Genomic DNA, 5,722 nt, shown 5'->3' on the forward strand with positions numbered 1-5,722 from the left:
ATCTTAAATGGCTTTCCATTTCCAGATTGTCATATTTAGAGTTTTTGCAAACAATGTATTATTTTTTTTGTCATGACTATAAGGAGTTTTATTCCGTAAGTTCTTTAACTTTTAATTTACAATCATTTTGATTTTCATAATTCCCAGAGAAGTATTATTTTGTATTGACTTTTGAGTCAGTTTGACAATTTCCATGTCTATTAGGCAATTCAAAACTGTCACTAGAGCATTAAAGATCTATGTGTATAAAAAATAACAGTGGCTGGTTGTTTGCATGATTTTTGTGTAATACTGCAATATCCAAAAATGAAAAGGGACCTCATATTAACAATATCTCTCAAAAGAGAATTAAGGTACATGTAAAAACAACCAAATTAAAGGGCTAAGGGTAAAAATGGAGTAAAAACCCCTCATCTCCCTCTCCAAGTTGCTTATATCAGCAGAGAACTCAATTATAAGCAACTGGGAATCGTATGGGCTACTCCTGTGCATAGACCTTGGCTATGGTTTAGCTATGGGTATATGTATTGTCCCATAGATTTCCCATATTTTATGCAGCAATTCCTGGATCCTATGGAATTTATATGGACTTGAATCATAGATCCCATAGCATTTCCATATCAAATGCCAGTATACCCAGCTACTATGGATATCATATGGAATTTTGCCAAATACGTAGCAATCCCATAGAACAGGGTCAAGATCCTATGGTAATGCTATGCGAGCATTTCCCATCCAGATTCTATGGTGAGTGTATGGATTTTTGCCAAAATATGTAGCAATCCCATAGAACAGGGTTAGGATGATATGGGAATGGTATGGGTGTGCCCCATACCATTCCCATACAAGATTCTATGGTGAATGATTTTTGCCAAATACGTAGCAATCCCATAGGAAGAGACAATAGAATGACAGTAGTTCAAGACAGTGACTGGGTATGGGTTTGCTATGGAAGGCAATAGCCCATATCAAATCCACATAATAAACATATATGGGCCATAGCTTTGCCCATACCATTTCCAAACCTGGACCATATATGTCCCGTACCATTTGATTCCGTAAGGGGTAGTGGAACGAAACAGAAGGAATTTTTAGCCTGATGCTGATGCTGTTACAGAAGCGCTTGGTTTTCTTCGAAATAACCAGGGCAATATCATCCATTCCAGCTATGATTCTATGATTGACCAGGAAAATGCAGATTTACAATCTGAAGAGCAAGATGATTCAGCACCAAACGAGTCATTTAATGAACAATTACCTACACATCTTGTTTCATCATCACAAACTGAGAATCATTCAAACCTTGGAATGACAACGTACAACCAGCCAACAGAAATTAGTGATGATAAGCTTTGGGAGTGTGTTAGATCATTGAACAAAAGACAGCGCTATGCTTATGATATAATCCTCACCTGGTGTAGAAATAAAATCAAAAACATGAATAGTCGAAAACCTGAAGAAGTAAAACCAATACATTTATTTATAACTGGTGGAGCAGGTGCTGGTAAAAGTCACTTGATCCAAACAATCTACCACACCGTCACAAAGACCTTTAGACATCCTCTGTGAATCCTGAATTACCTACAGTTCTGTTAATGGCACCTACTGGAGTTGCTGCTATTAACATAGATGGGACAACAATAAACACTGCCTTGGCAACTCCCACAGAAACAGGTGATAAGTTATCTGCAATGTCTGACCAAAAGAACACAGATGAGAATTTTACTAGCTGACCTCAAGTTGATCATATAATAGATGAAATCTCTGTGGTTGCTAACAATACTTTGCTTCATATCCACCAAAGACTAAAAGAAATTTTTGGCACATCAAATGCTCATCTGTTTGCAGGCATTAGCATTCTTGCTATTGGTGACATGTATCAACTACCACCAATACGCAGGAAACCTGTTTTTGCAAATTACAAAAATGATGTGTTTAACTTGTACCACCGATGGCACCTATTCACAATGATAGAGCTTGTTGATATCATGAGGCGGAAGGATGACAAACCATTTGCTGAACTTCTGAATAGGTTCCGTACAGCAACTCAAACTGAAGAAGATATCAAGTGCATCCAATCTAGATCTACATGTATAGATCCATCAGATGTTAATTACCCATCAGATGCTCTTCACATCTGGGCTGAAAATAATCCAGTTAATCGACACAATGAAGTGAAATTGCACCAAATACCTGCACAGTTGTTTCACCTTAAAGCCACAGATCAGTACCCTCCTAATGTATCACGGCAAGATATTAACAGAATTTTAGCTAGACCCAGGTCTGAAACTGGTGGACTTGATGCTAATATCTGTATAAAGGAATCTGCTAGAGTTATGTTAACCAACAACATTGATATTGCAGATAGACTTATAAATGGTCAACCAGGAACTGTTGTTAAAATTGAAGTAAATCAAAATAACAAAAAACCCACCATTATCTATGTAAAACTTGATGATGCCAAAGCTGGTAACAATTTCATTCAAAAGAGTACTAGCAGTTTTGTGCAACAAAACAGAGTTGTACCCATAGAACCTGTCCTAGCAAAAATTAAAATACATCCAAATAAACCTTCTTCTCCTGAAATACAGAGAATGCAATTCCCTTTAACATTGGCTTACGCTGTTAGCATTCACAAAGTACAGGGATTGTCACTTAACACTTGGTCAAACAGAGATCATTCAATTATGGTCAGGTATATGTTGCACTGAGCCGAGCGACCTCTTTAAATGGTATTCACATTCTAGGAAAAATTAACAGCAAACATGTGAAAGCAGATCCTCGGGTACATAAAGAATATGAAAGACTGTGAGAAATCTCAAAAACCATGGGAACTAGTGAAAAATATAAGGACAATTCGATGCTCACTATATGTCTATTAAACATACGATCACTCAAAAAACATAGTGTAGATATCAAATAAGATGCAAACATAAAGAACAGTGATCTAATTGCACTGACAGAAACACAACTTGTACCTCATAGCATAAAATCTCATCTACTACCATTTACTCTATACAGGCAAGATCATCCTACTGATAGATTTTTGAGTTTGGCACTGTGTACCAGAAGATCAATACAAACTAAGGAACATGAATACTTTCCACAAGTAAATGCAATGAAATTTGTAATAATTATGAAAACATATACATTTATGTGTCCCAATTTTACAGTGCTTTTTTTTTAGCGAAAGAACAACTCAAATATAATACAGTATGTGAGTCATCTACGGTATATCCTTGGCACTTATCCAATTGACATCATTCTTGGTGATTTCAATATCAACTACTTAAATGATGATAGCATTACACCGCTGAAATCTTTTGTACAAAGTCCAACTTTTGTCTCATCAGGAAACATACTTGACCAAATTTACCTAAAAACAACAAAATTTGACATCATAGAGAATACTGTAATTAGTGTCTACTACTCTGACCATCATGCTGTTAAAATATCCATAAAATATAACCAAGATATTTAAATATTAATTTTATATTTATTTCAACTGTCATGCAAAGCATGTAATATTTATTTATAGCGATAACTGTAAATATAAAATTTTCATAAATGTACAAATGTGTCTTGGCAGGAACCATGAAGCTATTAAAATATCCATACCCTAGCTATAACTAAAATGATATTATGAAACTTTCATGCAAGGATCTTCTACAATGAAAATGAAAGAACTCTTCTAGAGATTTTGAAAAAAGGTGTCGCAAAGACCTGGCAAAGAGATCACAAGTCCAGCTAGAACAAAACTGGAAATTCATAAAATCCTAATCTACCACAGTGTCTTCAAAAGCAGACAAATTGGTGCACCACCTTGACAAGTTTTATCAGTTTCGTCTTACATAATATCAACATTTATCTATAATATTATTATTGTTATTATACGGCATCATTTGACTAAAGCAAAGAAAATTAAATCCAAGGCTCTGCAACCAGTCGAGAGAAAACCATGTTACACAATAATAATTAATTGTTTTGGAATAAGCAGAGATTTTTATAATCATCTGTCAATCAATTTGAAATTACAAAGAAAATTTTTTTTCTCGAAGTTGGCAAATTCTATCAATTCCTTTGTCAAAAAGGATCATGTTCATATGCCATAAGAACTTCCAAACTTGCCCAAGCACCTAAGAAGACAATCTTTTTTTTTAAGCTAGAAGTTCCCATAGCTGGAAATTATGGGAGACTTGAAAGGTCTGCTGATAAGCATTTTACATGGCACCACCATATGGTGCCTCACCCCATGCCTGTGCCCTGCACCACAAGTAGGTAAGTTTACACATTATTACCTTTCACCTTACTCAGATATTCCCAAGCAGGACTCTCAATAACTATAAATGACAGGCATGCTTCTCGTATGACATACCAGCTCAGACCACCATTAAAGGAAAACTGAAGGACAAAATCGACAAATTTTCCAACATTTTTTTTAGAAAGCCTAACATAAGGAACGCTAAGTTTGTGGAGTTACTTCTTTTCATTTCCTGTTTTTTGCGACAAAATTATGTTCGAAGTTGGGCATTTCCCGCCTTTTTAGCCTTTTCAGGGGGCTCAAAAACTAAGTCAGCCACCTGCTGTGAGGTATGATACAGGGAACAGAGATTTCATAATCAACAGAAACAAAGTAAACACAAGTGCTGCTGTAGATATTTTCTTCGTGGACTCAATATTCACAACAAACATCAGTCTAAACACTGCTTCTTTCTGGGGCATTCTCACATGTCTTCCCCATATCATACATCATAAGCTGTAAAAATGACCACTTACTCCTCCACTCTGAGCCGCAATGCTGATAGCCCAAAATCGGAATAAAAACTTTTTTTTTAGGTGGAAGCGCGATGGATATGCCAGAAAAAAAGTTGAAAACTTAATTGTGTATGGTCTAAAGTGTAAACAAAAAATGCTTATTTTTTCGCCTTCAGTTCCCCTTTAAAAAAATAATAAAATAAAATAAAAATTAATTATTAGTATTATTGTTATTACTATTATTGTAAAAACAATAAAAGAAATATTTCTAAGGCCCACCTTGTTTACAATAACGAATACTTATTAATAAAAATAAAATCTGGAGCCTTGTTATTAAATATCTTTTTCTCCTTTAGGGAGTTAGGATGAAAATTCCATTAACTACATGTAGTTATCAGAGGAGCATAGGTAAGACTATTACTAAGGAATTCTTCAAAAGTCCACAAGTTGTTGATATGAAAATATCTTTTCACTCTTTTCATGGTCCCATTGCTTGCATATTTTGTATGTTACGTAAATTCCTTTAAAACCAAAAACACTTTAGCCAAACCCACATTCATCTTCCGTAAAGGTTAAAAGTCTTAAAAGTTTTCTCATTTCCTTTTTTCTGCAGAAATACAATGCACATCCAACAAGAGAACAATTCTTAGGTTGTTAAGTAAAAACTCAAGTGAAGTTATGATCCTCGCAATTATGAAAACAATTTTAACAATGGCGTAGAAAAGCCTGAAAAATTCAGGACTTCAACAAGGTCTCAACCCATGACCTTGCGATACCACTGTGATGCTCTAACCAACTGAGCCATGAAGCCACTGTCAACTGAGCCATGAAGCTGGTCATTTGTGGGTTCAAGTGTTCCCATGATGAATGAAGCAATGAACGAAATGATACATGAGCATTACTGATCATGTAAATGCTCGGCATCTATGGTCAGAAACACATGAGCAGATGGGCTCCAGCTATGATC

This window comes from Montipora capricornis, chromosome 6 (genome assembly GCF_036669925.1).
Source record: "Montipora capricornis isolate CH-2021 chromosome 6, ASM3666992v2, whole genome shotgun sequence".
In the NCBI taxonomy this organism is placed as follows: domain Eukaryota; kingdom Metazoa; phylum Cnidaria; class Anthozoa; order Scleractinia; family Acroporidae; genus Montipora; species Montipora capricornis.